The sequence below is a fragment of the Stegostoma tigrinum genome, chromosome 24 (genome assembly GCF_030684315.1).
Source record: "Stegostoma tigrinum isolate sSteTig4 chromosome 24, sSteTig4.hap1, whole genome shotgun sequence".
Lineage (NCBI taxonomy): Eukaryota > Metazoa > Chordata > Chondrichthyes > Orectolobiformes > Stegostomatidae > Stegostoma > Stegostoma tigrinum.
This window is the reverse complement of record NC_081377.1, coordinates 13,105,139-13,121,628: the sequence shown is the minus strand read 5'-3', so window position 1 is coordinate 13,121,628 and position 16,490 is coordinate 13,105,139. Positions and strand designations below refer to the sequence as shown.

Genomic DNA, 16,490 nt, shown 5'->3' with positions numbered 1-16,490 from the left:
TACAACTTCGATGTTTTGGAATGTAACTTATCCGGCTGCAATGCTACTTTGACAGTCAAGATGAGGAGGAATGCCTCTCAGCGTGAGTGCCATTTCAGTCAAAATTATCAATAACAGACAATAAGTCATTACAGTCTCAATGTGAAACATATTCCATCCACTGTGATAAGAAAGTTTCTTACCTGAATATTAAAGAGATGCTGCTGTACCATCAACAGGTGTCAAAGAAGGTTCTTTCCCTTTTTCCCTTGTGTGGGTGAAAGACAAGCCTCTGACTACTTATCTCCGTTGCACTCTCCTGACTTCAGTTGCAAAACTTATTTTTGTTGCTGTTTCTCTGATCTGTAAGAGTTACATTAGCTTCGAGATTCTCTTAGGTTTAGCTTGACAGCAACAATGGCAGCATGGCCATGGTGTAAGGTATGGCTAATGTTACTCAGCTGTTTGAACAGGGCAGAGGCACATCGGTATTTAGCACTCCAGAGGTATGAATGGAGCAACACTACTGGAGATGTGCAACATCTGAGAAGTACAGATGGGATTTCCTCCAAGAGGACCTTCTGTCTACTGCATCTCAAACAATGAAGCTTCCCCAATAACAATTTAGATCATTCTGCGCTACAGGGGATCCAGTTTTTGATTCAGACTCCACGCTCTCAAAACACTGATTATAGCTCACAGCTCACAGCATCTCGCTTTGAATAAACATCCAGCTCTCAGCCCTAGCATACACAGGCTGAACACATTTGGTCACACCTCTTTACACTTTCATGCCAATCAGGTGGTCAAAGGGAAACCCTGGACTGGATTAATATGCATGCAGTCTTTATTGGGATTTCCATTGCTGTTCCAAATCATTCATCTGCAGGAGCCTCATCAATTCGCTGTTAAACAATTCCTAAGCGTTCTTTCTTTTCAGAATTTTAACTTTGTTTCTGCAAGTGTAGAAATCACATTGAAGCTACAAGAGAGAGAGAATGGTCTATTTCGAAACTCATCCAAATTAACCTCTGTAGCAACTCGCAACTTTCAAAATGTGTTATACTGTAAAGATTTATATTGAAGTCAGCTCACTCAGTGACTACATGTTTTTCTCGAAGGGAAGATACTACAAAAGCAGTCACAACTTACACAGCCTCTGAGATTCGAATGCTATTTATTACTGCCTAGTTATGAGTAATATTTTAAGTAGATCCCCCTCATAGGAAGGGTAAGTTCTTCCTCAACACCAGGGAGTGCAGCAAGGGTTACACCATTCTACAAGTGGTGGCAGCTGTATTAATTTCACACTTTAGCACAGGGCATTTCACAAAGAGGTCTTTTTGTTTGTGGATTAAAAATCCCAGAATAACATGCATCACTCTTTCATTAGTCTGACCTGTGCAAATACCAGTGTAAATCTGTTGGAACATGGAAACATGTCTAATAAGAGTATGGAAAACATAGTTGTTTCATGAATCCAGTGCCCTTATGAAAATCACCTGATCAATTACTAAAAGAACTAGAAACCATTAAATTACTGCTATTGAGAAGCAACACCTCATACTTTGCTCTGACAAATTACAGTGTCTATTAAGAGCAGTCTGCACCTTGAGTAATAAAAGAAAAGTACTATGGATACGGGAAATCTGAAATAAAAGTGCTGGAGAAACTCAGCAGATCTGGCAGTCTCTGTGGAGAGTGGAGCTCAGTTAACATTTCGAGTCCAGTATGGCTTTCCTTTGGAACTCAGAAGTTCCTCCAACATGTTGTTTTAATTGCACTTCTGCATCAGCCTTTTTTCAGTACTTAAAGAGGTTTCTACAGACACCCAATTGTATTTGATATATCAAATTTAGCAACTCGGTTCTATATTGTTCCAATATACGTATTCTTGGCCCTTAATGTAATGGTTGAATATGCAGACAAAGTACTCTTTATTCTTTTGTCTAATCTTATGCAATTAATTAGCATGGTAATCTTTTGTCCACTCAATTGATAGATGAATTGAACCTGTGCAAAAATTATTAGTGACTCTGAGTGCAGTAAAGAGCCACCGACTTTTAAAAGAGAGGGTAAACCGAGGCCATATCTATCTCATTATCAGGTGTAAATAAAATATTCCATTAAAATAGTTCAAGGAAGAACAGAGAAGTATCTCTGATATCCTCGCCAATTCTTCTCCTTAATCAACATCGCCATAACAGATCTGGCAGCAACTATGAAGCAAAAGCAGAGTTAATATTTTGGGTCCAGAGACCCTTCCTCAGAGTCTGACCCAAAATATTAACTCTGATTTCTCTTCCCAGATGCTGCCTGATTCACTGAAGTTTACCAGTAATTTCTGTTTTTGTTTCTGATTTAGGACATCCACAGCTCTTTCAGTTTTTATTCACCATAACAGATTATCTACTGATTATCACATTGCTGTTTGTGGGAGTTTGCTTTCCTAATTTGGCTGTTACAGTTCTTATATTACAACAGTGACTGCAGTTCCAAAGTACTTAATTGGCTGGCAAAGAACTTTGGGGACATCCTCTGAGCAAGAAAACTGGTACAAATGCAAATCTTTCTTTCTTTCCCATTAGTATGAAAACCATCATCCACAAAAGACCACAGGCATCTCTCTGTCAGAGACAACATTTTTAACAATTAATTCACCCACTGGTGTCACTAGCTAGGTCAGCATTTATTGACCATCCCAAATCGTAGAGAGGGCCTTTAAGAGTGAATCACATTGTTGTGGGTCTGGAGTCATGTTTGGGCCAGACCAGGTGAGGACAACAGTTTCCTTCCCTAAAGGACATTTGTGAACCAGATGTGCTTTTTTGACAATCGTTACACAGTCATTCGAATTTTAATTCCAGATTTTTACTGAATTCAAATTCCACCATCTGCCATGGCAGGATTTGGAACGGATTCGTCAGGACATTGCCTAGGTCTAGTGATTATAGTCTAGCAATAAAATCACTTGGCCATTACCACCCAGAATATGTATAGCTCAAGGGTAACTACTCCAAAAGTATGGGGAAAGTTAGGAGGCAGGAATCCCATAAGCTACCACAATATGGGGATTGAACCTGCATTATTGGCTTTATTCTGCACCAAGAGAAAACAGCCATTTCTTTGTGTCCATCTACAGCAGGTGTCCGATACCCAAGTGAAGACAGCTTTAGTTTATTAAAAAACAAACCAATCTTGTAATCTCAGATATATTTTGAACCAGGTTCCAACCTCAATTTTATTTTAAAATTCAGTCTGCTTTGAGGCGTATCTTTCCAATTTGTTGACTTCTATTTTTTTTTAAAAATGAGAATGCAGGAACTGGTACTTTGTACTGGTTTGAGTTAAAGAGGTATTTTTGTAACTTACCCTGAAAACTAACCCAATAGGAACAGAAGTGCTGTTGTGAGAACAAGTGTTGACATCCTTTTAAGTCTAATACTGTAAATCAGTCATACCTTCAGGCTCTATATGAAAAACTTTCCATCATCTTGTGTTCTAGTTGTGTGGCACTGCGTTATAAGCAATTACTCAATATTATTTGAACATTGTTGAAAAGAGAGAAATGTTGCTGAAGCTTTGCATCTCAAAGTGTTCTTAAAGTCAAATTTTAAATACTATTATTGCAGTAGTTCAAACTTTAGCTTTCCTCAGTCTGTCCTGATGGGTATAAAGAAAAAGCTTCAGTAACATACCTTTCTTTTAAACAACATTCAAGTGCTGCTTTATCAGTTGAAAAATTAAGTTAAATTCTGACTGCTGTGTAAGTCAGAAAATAAAGCACAAGTCAAACAAGCATGCAGGACAGAACTTTGTAAAGATAAGAGCAAGAAAGGCCATGGTGAGTTGAGTGGCAGGATTGTTCAAGAAGTCATTGGCTGAGCAACGAGGCAAGATTCTTATGACGGGAGATCATTTGCTAGGGATTACAACCAGTTAGATGCTTCATTAGTGCCATAACCTACCTCATTATTATTCAGCTTTCTACCTTAAAAAATGGGTTAACCCAAAACGTGAACTCCGATTTCTGTCCACACATGCTGCCAGACCTGCTGAGATTTTCCAGCAATTTCTATATTTGTCTCAGCTTTCTATCAAGTCCAAAGCATTGAACAAGATAGATGTTGAGAAAACTCAACTTGAAATCAAGTACCTGGTGAATTCGCCACACTGCTGTCTGCAACTAGCCTCCATATTGCTCAGAGCACGATCCATGACCACATGCACTTCTCATCTACAAATGTTGGAATCCAACACCTACTGCTAATTCATGGCCATCATGGCACTTCCCTGTCCTACACACAGGTGGTTTAGGAAGCAGATACATGCATTGCAGGCCACACCAGCAACCAGTGTTGAAAGGCTGCTGCCAGGACTCTTTCTGCACAGGGACAGGCACTTAGCCCAAACGTTATATCGTGCTGCACCACTAGACCGCTCACTTGCCCTCTTAGCATTTCTCACTTGGTACCTAACTGCTTGCCTGCAGCATCCAGGCCTGGCTTTACCTATTAGTGTAGTCAAGTGGCCATGCAGCTTGCCTTTCTGCTTAGAAATCCTCAATCAAGTTAACACAGAGATTGTGGTACAGCAGAGATCTATATCAATCTAGTATTTGCACCATATGTGCCAGCAGCTTACGTACTAAATGTGCAGCAGTTGCAGCAAACAAGCAGCTGTGTCTCAAAGTCTTAGTGGAGTGATTCTCATTGAAGTCCAAGTAACCACAGGTCAGTCAGGCGTTCTAGCATGTGTCAAAGACAGTCTCTGATACCCCTCCAAGGGTTTGGACATGAATAGTCAGCCAATCAGGGTGCTCCCAGTGAGGATCCCATCCTCAGAAAGAGGAAGGAGTCAAATATTGACTCTTTTTGCCTTATGATTGGCTGTTTTCCTCTTGGAATGAGAGAGACAGATATGAATGGAAATGAAAGTGGGTGGTGCAGCTGTTACTAATGGTGCAAGTGGGGAGGTGTCTTAAACAAGTGAGTAGATGACGTAGAGGGCATGCAGGGTAGGTGATGCAGGGGATTGGAATGGACGAGGGCAGGTGAGGTAAGATGTTGCAAGGGACAGTGAGAGTGGCAGAACATGGGTCTTGGTGGGAGGTGGACACAGTAGCAGTGATAGAGTGAGTGTGAGGTGTTGGAGAGAAGATGGTGGAACCTATACTGGTAGAATGGAGAGGGTCATTAACCTGCTTCCAGCATGGCTAGACATTTCTTCAGGCAGCTGAGACTCACTGACCTGTGTCAACTTTAGACTAGCCTGGCATGTCTTGTTGTCATGGCCTCCACTGATGGTGGAGATGTTAAAATGCAATAGCCATCTGTCAAGGCATTTAAAAGATATGCCCTTAAATCATTGTAAAGAATATCTGGAGTGTTAACATAATATTGTTTCATATTTAACTCTGTTGACATAAGCCTAAGGTTTTCCATTACTTTAGCACAGCCTAACTAATTGGTTATCGCAGTAGGGTGCCTGTCATTTACCCAACTCAATGTACTGCATCATTGTGAAGTAGAGTATACCTCATGAAGGTTTTGGCTCAAGATTGTCACAAGAAGACCTTAAAATCTGTCTAAGTGCCTGTTTATTCAGGAGTCGTAAGATGAAGCGAGTGAGAAGGAAGAAGGAAACATGAGATGAAGAGGAGGAGGAGGTGTAAGGGGAAGATGAAGAGAAGAAAAAACAGGCAGAGGAGGGCCACAATGAGATCTCTGGTATACAGCATGCACTTGGTTTATCATCATTGGATTATGAATGTTTTTGAGATACAGGCCCATCATTTGACTGTGGAGCATTGTTACTATATGGTATTGGTTTACTCACTTAAACATGTATTAGATTGTCAATAATCTGTACTCAAAGCTTTCAATTCTTGTTACAATCTATGGAGACAGAAAAACATGTAGCAAGCAATGTGAACTTCTAATGAATGGTTGAAAGAATTACAAGAAAAAATTTCAAGCTTAAGACTTCCAAAGCAACAAACAAACTAAAAACATTTCCAGAAGCTTGTTTCAACCAGTAATTTAAATTCTAAACTATAGAGAAGATCCCACATTTGACCTTTAAAATAAACCCCCTATCAAGATTATACTTTCACTCATTCCTTAAGTGGATACATAATTCTCCAGAAATCCAGAAAAGAACTTCAGCCCAAAGCTATTATCAGCTCTTTTCTCCCCTTTCAGGCAAATTCTACTCTCCAACCTGGCCTTGACAGTAAAAACTGAACTGGAGATCACTCCCACTGGCTAAAACTAACTAACTTTTTCCAGTTTTGTTTATCTCTTTAAAAACCTGGTCTCTTCAATTGTAGTCAGAGTTTGATTTCCCATCCATATCCTAAACAGTGAATAATAGAGACCCATTACCTTGATCGCTTTCTTCTCTGTCTCTAATTCTTGTAAACTAACCCTGCCTGTGACATTCAGGGATACTTTCGGAAAGTTTGCCACCTGATCTCATAATAGTTTCCTATGGACTATGCCCTCCTCAAAAGCCATCTTCATGGCAATGTGAATCATATGGACTTTGTCTCCAGATACAATTGTTATTTATGTATCTTCTCGACCCCAAAATCATTCTAGATTGGAATTAAGAAGTTAATCTAATGCAGAAAAACCCAACATTCATAACATTGGCTAGGATTTGGTGATTAACTGTCTACGCACGTTCAGGCCAGATAATATGGCTCTCGTTTACAGGCATGAATGTCTTGCACCTTTTCCCCAGTTCAACAACCTTGGACCCCCCCCTTTAATCTTTAACAACCAAGCCAGACAGTATGATCTTGATGTCCTTCATTCTTCTTTTTTACCCTAAAGATATACTTCCAAAAGAAAGCAATCTTGGAAAAAATCTTGCAACTGAAACCCATCTCCCCATGAAAATATTATGATTATGTAGGAAATATGTATTACTACCACTTCCATTATTCCTCTTTACCTGTTCTTTGCAACCCAGTGCTCCCAATGACAACTTACCAGCTGAATCTAACCTTGAGTTTGTCGCATTTGGATTGAGTAATATAATTTGTCATGAAACATCAGCTCTAAATCAAACGTTCTGATCTCCTGGACACTATGAAATGGCAAGACATGCCATGCTGCGGTGCAGGGTGCCATGCAATTGTAAAACAGCAGGATAGAGTCATGGAGCCATAGGTTCCTCCAGCAAGGAGACAGGCCCTTCAGTCCGAACTGGTCCATGCTGACCAAAATGTCCATCTACGCCAACCCCATTTCCCTGCACTTGGCCCATATACTTTTGAACCTTTCCGATCCATGTATCTATCCAAATGCCTTTTACATATTGTTAATGTACCCAACTCTACCACTTCTAATGGCAGCTTTTTCCACTTGTGTACCACTCTCGGTGGAAAAAAAAAGTTGCTCCTCAGGTTCCCATTTATTCTTTTCCCTCTTACCTTAATTCGATGCCCTCTAGTCCTCAATTTCCCAATCCAGGGAAAAATACTGAGTGCATTCACCCTATACATTCCTCTTATGATCTAATACACATCTATAAGATCCCCCCTCAGTCTCCTGCACTCTAAAGAGGAAAGTCCTAGCTTGTCCAATCTCTCCCTATGAATCAGCCCTTTGAGTCCTGGCACATCCTTATAAATTTCTTCTGCACTCTTTCCAGTTTAACAATATCCTTCCTACAGCAAGGCACCAAAACTAAACACAATACTCCAAGTGCAGCCTCACTAATGTCCTGTACAACTGCTACACAACTTCCCAACATCCATACTCAACGCCCTTACTGAAGATCAGTGCGCGAAAAGACTTCTTCACTGCCCAGTCTACCTGTGACTCCACTTTCAGAGAACCATGCACCTGAAAACCTAGGTCCCTCTCTTCCACTACACTCCATAAGACCCTACCATTCATCATGAAACTCCTAACTTGATTTGACTTCCAAAATACGATACCTCACATGATCTATAGTAAATTCTATTTGCCATTTCTCGGCCCACTCCTCCAGCTGTTCAAGATCCTGCTGCAATTTTTGATAGCCTTCCTCACTGTCCATGATAACATCTATTTCAGTATCATCTGCAAACTTACTAAAGATGCCTTGCATACTCCCATCCAAATCATTGATATAAACTACAAACAGCAATGGGCCCAGCACTGACTACCATGGCACACCACCAGTCACAGGCCTCCAGTTCGACAAGCATCCTTCCACTATTACTCTCTTATTACTTGAGTTTTTAATGTGCTGCATTAATAAAGTTAAACCAAATCATCAGTGAATTGATGTTGCTCAGTACTCTGTAGGAAAGTATTGGGAGAAAAAATTACTGAGTATTTGATTTCATCATTCCCCCTGGCACTTCAGCTCAGCCCCTGCCTTTTGGATGTAGGGCCTCCATCTGCTTCTCCCATTGCACACAACCAATCACAATATTTTTAAATTTTACATTCAGTTTGTAGGAGCAAAGAGTAGGCTCAAGACTAGTGGGTTAACTTAAAACAGCAGTTAAGAAGGCCTGAAAGCAGAGTTAGCTAAATTGATTTAAGAGATAGCTCAATAGAAATATAGTGGCAGAATTGTAAGGAAGTATTACAGAATGCACAGAATAGACACTTTCAAACAAGACAGAAAGATTTTAAGGAAGGCAATAAATTCTACATGGGTCTAAACAGCAGATAGGATAAAAAAAACAAAAGAATTGCTAATGGTCTAAGGAAGGGTCACTGGACCCAAAATATTAACTCTGATTTTTTCTTCGCAGATGCTGCCAGACCTGCCTGAGCTTTTCCAGCAACTTCTGTTTTTTGTTCAAAAATTACTAAAAATTTAATAAGGAGGGAAGATTTAAAATTTTGAATAAAAGTTAGCTAGAAATATAAAGACAAATAGTAAACATTTCTGTAAGTATCTGAAAAAGAAAACAGCTAACATAGCGATCATTGGTCTGCAGAATATAAAACTGGACACCAAATAAGGATATAACAGATAACTGAATAGGCATTTTGTATTAGTCTTCATTGCAAAGGATACAAGTTGTATCCAGAATCAACTGTAAGCCTGAAAATAAAAGGGATGGAGTAACTCAAAAAAAAATTACAATCACCTAGGAAGTGGCATTGAACAAATTGTTGGAGCTGGGGAATTACAAGTGCTAATGGACATCATCTTAGGTTTTCGAAGGAGGTGCCCTATTGTGATAATTAATACATTCATTCTAATTTTCCAAAACCCATTAGATTTGGGGAAGGTTTCATTCAATAGGAAAATAGAGAATGTCACTATTTTAAAATTAGGGCTCACTCTTTTAAGACAGAGACGAGGCAAAATATATTCTGTCAGAGGATCCTCACTTTTGAAACTCTTTGCCTTAAAAGACAGTAGAGGAAGTGTCTTTGAATACTTTTAAAGACATCAGTAAATACATTCTTGATAACCAGTTCTTGAGGTGAAAGATTATCAAGATGGAAATATGGACTTAATGCTACAGTCATGTAGGTCATCACTTTGTTCAATGGTGGAGCAGGCTAGAGGAGCAGAATGGCCAACCTTTGCTCTAATATGTACCTTCTCCGGCTAGAAGGTTCACCTTAGCCCCAAAGAGGATATCCTCCTTTATCCATCACCTGCAACACTACATCTGACATCATAGCTTCAAATACAAATGCACAGATGGAGCAGAAAGTAGAATGGTTAAGGTGCAGCAGTAGACCATTCAGTCTATCATGCCTGCACCAGCTCTCTGAATCAACAATTCACTGTCTGCTATTTTCTTGCCTACTCCCCATAAAGCTTAGATCCTTCCTTTCCAGGGAAGAGCTCAATAATTTTTTTGTCATATTGTTTTACTTCTTTTATCAATCACATTTAACCTGTGCCCTCCCATCCCATTGTCAATCCTTTCATGAGTGGGAACAGTTTCTCCCTACCCACTACACACATCATGGAGCTCCCCATTTAGTGGCAGCAGCAGTCAGATCCCAGAGGCTCAGAATTAGTGAACTTCTTGCCTGGGCCCGAGCTGCTGAGTAAGTTCTCAGTGAAGGGTCTTATCAGTTATCCTTTGAGATGTTAAGGTAGTTAAATATCCATGAAAAATGTGAATGGTGCCCTCAAGGCATTCTGATCATACTGTAAGTAGAAAATCTTTCTTATGAGTCAGCCATTCCTATTTAGACACATTGATTAGTGGGAATAATGTAATGTTTTTGATGATATTAAACCATTTCTTTTGACCTACAACTGCAAGTGAGCAGCATGATTTACATTGCAACATTTTTTGGTATCATTAATACAATCCTATTTAGGCCAAGCCCTTTTAACAAAGGTGAGCTGGGCATTTGCACAGAGAACAAAAGATGGCAAAGTGAAGCACAGAAGTGTGAAGCGGACAAATAGAGATACAGTTGGAAGTATGATTTAAAGGGACTGTTAATCCTTTTATTTATCAGGACACCATTGGGCTGTCCCTGATGTGCACTTGTTTAAGAGGTGAAAATCAAAAGATCAATTAATACATTTAAGTCTTCCACACCGGAACAGGCTTGTTGATGAGGCACGTTTAAAAGTTGCATAGCCAATGATACAGGGTTTGGGAAGTTGGACTGTTGACAAAAATGTAAAGCTGACATCAGCAAATTCCATGGGAAATGTTGTCCATACAAATGGGTTACTAAGTCTCCTTTCGTTGCTTTAATAGATGAAAAAGTTTTAATAGATGAAAAAAACTTGAACGAATGAAAAATTTCACATATATCTGTTGTAGCTGAATGGACTAAGCAAGATCAATTACATGTTTATTGCACAGTTGCTAAGAATTAGCTATGTAGCTATATAATGTATGTCAAAACATTCTTGGTATTCACAGCTGTAAATGTATAATACTTGGGTGAATAATGATAACATTTTGTATATGATTTATATCTAAAAATTACAAGCAGTTCATGATAACTGTGCTAACTGTGGAATATTTCAGATAGGTGGTGGATGTATGCAAACTTTAGAGTTATAATGAGTAAATTAATTTGAAAAGGTAAACATTTATTTATACCGTGCCTTATTCCCCTGGACATTGTGACATATGCTTGCAATGGAGTCTGTATGGCAGCAAAGTATTTAAAAACTTTGAGGCTGAGAAAAAAAAGACTTGCTAGTTTCAGAACTACAAAAGCTGATTAACAGCTTATTTCAAGCTAACTCAGCAGATTTCAGAAATACTCACACTTAAAGGAGCAATTTATTGTAATCAGTTTTGGAATTTAAGGAATTACGTAAATTTGGAGCTGAAGAGACGAGGAATGCATACCAGCGAATTGAAAATCAGTGGGAGAGTAAAAGGGCAAGAGTTAAAATAACACATTCTAAATGTCTTCTGGTACATTTCTGGGGTTAATTCCTCCAGGTGCTGGACTGGTAAAGATCTTATTGTGTGCAAATCGAACATCTATCAGCTGATCATGTTGTACACAATGTTGATTTGATGACAACAGTGGAGGTCAATGCTCCAGCCAACTCTTTCTCAACCTTCTACGGCTGAATACATTATGCAGCAAGCCAAGGGCTCCAAGCTCATCCCTTTCCCCACTCATCATTAGTTAGAGGGGCATCACTTACTGGTGAATTCCTGGCTCATTCCAACTGGCTGGTGCATCAATTCCACAATAAGGGGGAGGCAATGGCCGAGTGGTATTATTGGTGGACTGTCAATCCAGAGACCCAGATAACATTCTTGTGACCTGGGTTTGAATCCCGCCATGGTAGATGGTGGAATTTAAACTCAACAAATATCCGGAATTAAAGGTCTAATGATGATTACAAATCCATTGTTGATTGTTGGAAAAACCGATCTGGTTCACTAATGTCCTTTAGGGGAGTAAACTGCCATCCTTACCTGGTCTGGTCTACATGTGACTGCAGACCCACAGCAATGTGGTTGACTCTTAACTGCCCTCTGGGCAATTAGGGATGGGCAATAAATGCTGCCTAGCCCACGATGCCCTCACCCTATGAATGAATAAAACAAAAAGTGTTTGAGAGGTCCACAGAGGGTAAGACAACATGTGATAATGGACCTTTTCCTGGTCCAAACTTTTGCAAAGACCACTTCCTCCCAGACATGGATGTACTGATAAACATTCCCCTTCAAAGGCAGCAACGCTGGGGAAATTAACATACAAAGCAGGAGAGGCTGTTGGGAGTGAGGAGAGAAGGAAGGATGCAATATACATTTCAACAGGGGATCTTTTATCATCAGGGAGACATTTCTTTTGCACGAACCACAGCAAGGAAACATTTTGTGAGACACTTCAGCTACAGGAAGAAATCTGATCTCCAAACATTGTATGCTGCTACAACTTCTGAGCAGATGGCATTGCTGCTGGCTTTGAAATCAAAAATGCCAATTAACATTTTAGCATCTGGCTCATGTGGGCTGGAGGTGAATATACTTATAACACCACATTTAGACTATTCTGTGATGATGCCATTGATACACCCTGCTCATTGCCAACTCACCAGAGACAACAGGCCAAGTCAGCAAGTGACTTTGCCAGATTTGTGGACTTCCTATGTTGCATGGTGCCATTGAATGTATGTACCTCAAATGAGGGAACGACAATGATTAGTTCCAAGGTTGGCTAAGTACATTTGATCAATAGGAGGATAGCAATTGGTACACCATCTAGCCTGACCTCCCCCCCTTTGCTTCTCTGATTAACTTCAAGACAAAACGTGTTATGAATGGCTGGACCCAGTTCCAGCAATAGTGCGAAAATCTCATTGAATTCGTGAAAGCAACAATCATTCCTAGCGATGGTGCCAGTAATGGACAGCTGCTGATTTTTGATTGGCTGGCAGTTCTCAGAAATGGTATTTCTTACTGTATGAATTTCCACAATTAAACTTCCTAGAACCTTCATCCTTTTGAAGCTAGGAGTCCCAGTGATGAGATTCTTACATCCAATTTGGCATTTACCTCCCTTGAAACTTCCAAAGGTTGAGTAACTGGTTTTGTTGGTACACCATGTTATATTTGAGTTTATTTAGTTTGCTGCTACCAAGCTTCCTTTAAGATGATAATGCCAAAAGAAATAGGAACAGCAGTAGTCCATTTGGCCCCTCAAGCCAGCTATGTCACTCAATAGGATCACAACTGGATCCAACATTCCTCACATCCACTTTGCTATCTTTTCCCCATAGCCCTTGATTCTCTTACTGATCAAAATTCTATTTCAGCATTAAATATAAATGAGACTCTACCCCCATAGCTCATTGTGACAAGGAGTTCCAAAGACATTTATTCTCTAAGAGAAGAAATTCCTCCTTATCTTAGTCTTAAATCGGCACTCCTTTCTTCCGAGACTATGTCCTGTGGTCTTAGACTCTCCCGTGAGGGGGAAAGTCCTATCAGCATTTATCATTGTTTCATACCAGAGATCATCCTCATGAACTCTCTTTGAATTGCCTCCAATGAAATGATGATTTTCCTTAAATAAAGAGACAAAAACTGCTCACAGTACTCCAAGGGTGGTCACATCTGCACCTTGTACAGTTGCAGTAAGGCTTCTGTGCTCTTTATACCTAATCCCCTTGAATTAAAGCCGGGCATTCCATTGGTCTTTCTCTATGTTTAAACTAGAGTTTATCTAATGTCAACAGTAAATGACAGAGCATTGCCGAGTCTCAATGAATGAGGCATCTTTCTCACAACTTATAGTATTGTATTGCACCAATCGTTACAGTTTGCATTAACTTGGTAGGCATAATTCTGACCTCTTGTACACTGTTTTGCTGTATTATTGCGGTATTACATGTACTATATCAATGCTCTTGGCTGTTACTGCACCTGCATCATGTAGTCTCATTTCTGTTGACTGCAACTTTTGATTCTTCAGTCACGGTATCTGGTTGGATAAGATAGCAAGACCTCACATATGTCCCCAGCATAAAAGTAACTTTGCATGTGTAGCACATTTGTTGTTCAGTCACTGTGTCCTACTTCTGCTCAATTTGAGGATGTGACCAATAGCTTTACATTGAAAACATTCCTTTGTCACGCTGGACATTGGTGGGACTCATTATTTCATGGCTCTGACATCGACACTTACAATTGATGTTTGACTTACTCTTTGTTTCCACTTCGTATATCCTTTTTTAGTGCGTCCATTCTTATAAAATCTGTAGATTCTGCTGACCTTCTCAATTTGGGTTGTTTTTCTCCTCTTAGGTTCTGACAGTGTGTCTTTTCAGCTCTTGTTTCTGGTATAATTTGAATAGCTTTCCACAAAATCAAGAGTTCCAACAACAATTTTATCTCTCATGAACTCTGATTCCAATGCTGCAGTCAGATTTCCAATAATCTGTAGGAGCCATTAAAGAACTTGTTTGTAGATTCCTCCAGAAACTGAGTTATATTCTTAACTCTAATTATTTCAAGAATTTAGTTTGTACTGAATGTGAATTAATTATCAAAAGCTTTTAAGGCATCATCAAAAGTATCTGAAATGTCTTTAATATTTTGGCAATTAATCACATCATCTGTCTTTTAATATATTAAGTGTATAATGTCAGATTTAATGATTAAACTTGAAGGAAATTCTGTACCTTAAAAACTGTTTTCTCTAAGATGTCCAGTCTTGTATTCTCTTAAAACCATCTGCCTTTCTGAATCCCTTAAGTATTATTTCTTCTTAATTTCTCCTTAATTCTCAATATTATAAAACCGTTGTATGCCTGTTGCACTTCAGTATTGTTTGCACTCTACTATCCTTAAGGTTGCATTCTTGCAATCATCAATTCTCTTTTAAATTTGGTTGCTGTAAAGTTTTGTTGACTCTGTAAAGTAACAATATTTGAGTACTGCTTTGCCTGTTAGTCCTTTTAAACTGTATACTGTTATATTTTTCCAATAAATCTCAAAATTCTTTTAAATGGTGATTCTGTAGATGTTTACTATTTTTAAGCTTTTAAATTCTTGGCCATCATAACGTTCTGCCAAGGTACTGTAACTCAAGTTTCCTAACTTTTTTTTAATCTTCAAAATGGTGCCCTCCTGCTTTTGGGGTTTTCCCATCTTCCAAAGCCAAGACAGGTCATCCCCATTTTTCCCTCCTGGCAAGGCACATTCTCCCACCTTTCATAGAACAAAATATATTGCACAAAAGACACAACGATCTCTGAAATAAAGTTGTCTGACTAGAGACTTTATTAGACTCACTGCCAAAATTGCTACTAAATGAGGTGTCTGATCTTTTTAATTCTTATATTTCTTCCGCTGTTCCTATTCCACCAGATTCCTTCCTTGAATTGATCTAATTTTGTACTTTTCAGTCATAAATAATTTCTAAATCTTTTCTGATACACCAACTTTTGAAAAAATTTTTATGCTGACCTCTGCATCAGTACAGCATGGACCCTTGCTTGAGGTGGTGGTGATGTTCGCGGTCAGTGGTGAGAAATCTCTTTTGAGTTCCATACCATCTCTTACTGGGCATCAGCCATTTCATTTAATGCTACCCCATTTCTCTCAAGATATTTACTCCTGAAGCCTTTATTCAGTTTCTACAGAGCCTTCTTCAGTAAAGTCTTTGGATTTCTTTCAGTGTCTCTCATTTTCTCCAGCCCACACTGTTCTCTCTGCACCTCTTAACAGCCTTTTGATGCACGTCCAAACAGTGAGTGTAGGAGTTGGGAAGTTATGTTGCAGCTGTACAGGACATTGGTGAGGCTACTTTTAGAAAATTGTAGGCGATTCTTGTCTTCCTTCTATAGGAAGGACTTTGTTAAACTTGAAAGGGTGCAGAAAAGATTTACAAGGATGTTACCAGGACTGGAAGATTTTAACCTTTAGGGAGAGGCTGGGGCTTTACACTCTGGAGTGTCGGAGGCTGAGGGATGACCATGTAGGTGTTCACAACATCATGAAGAGCATGGATAGAGTAAATAGTGAAGGCCTTTTTCCCAGGGCAGGGAGTCCCAAACTAGAGGGCATAGGTCTAAACACAGAACATGGAACAGTACAGCACAGTACAGGCCTTTTGTCCCATGATGTTAGGCCAACCTGTTATCCTACTCTTAGATCAAGCTACCCTGCATACCTTACATTGTACTATCATCCATGTGCCTATCCAAGACCGCTTAATTGCCCTTAATGTATCTGACTGTGTTACCACTGCTAGCAGTGCATTCCACAAAACCAACACTCTCTGTATGAAGAACCTACCTCTGACGAGTCCCCTTCACCTTCCTCTAATCACCTTAAAATTATGCTTCCTTATAATAGCCATTTGTACCCTGAGAAAAAGTCTCTGCTATTCATTCTATCAAGTCACCTCTCATCCTTCTTCGTTCCAATGAGAAAAGCCCTAGCTCCCTCAACCTTTCCTCATAAGACCTGCCCTCCAGTCCCGGCAGTATCCTGGTAAATCTCCTCTGCACTTTATCTAAAGGTTCCACAGCTTTCCGATAATGAGGTGACAAGAACTGAACGCAATATTCCAAGTGTGGCCTAACCAGGG

At 39.5% G+C, this 16,490-nt stretch overlaps 1 protein-coding gene across 1 annotated transcript in view; it reads right to left on the bottom strand.

The window, feature by feature from the left end:
• Window positions 1–713, bottom strand: part of rspo1 (R-spondin 1) — a 215,250-nt gene extending 214,537 nt beyond the window's left edge. Inside the window, exon 1 of the mRNA XM_048558078.2 lies at window positions 183–713. The gene's annotated coding sequence lies outside the window, so the exon portion shown is untranslated. The remainder of the gene's footprint in view (window positions 1–182) is intronic.
• Between the last annotated feature and the right edge of the window lie 15,777 nt (window positions 714–16,490).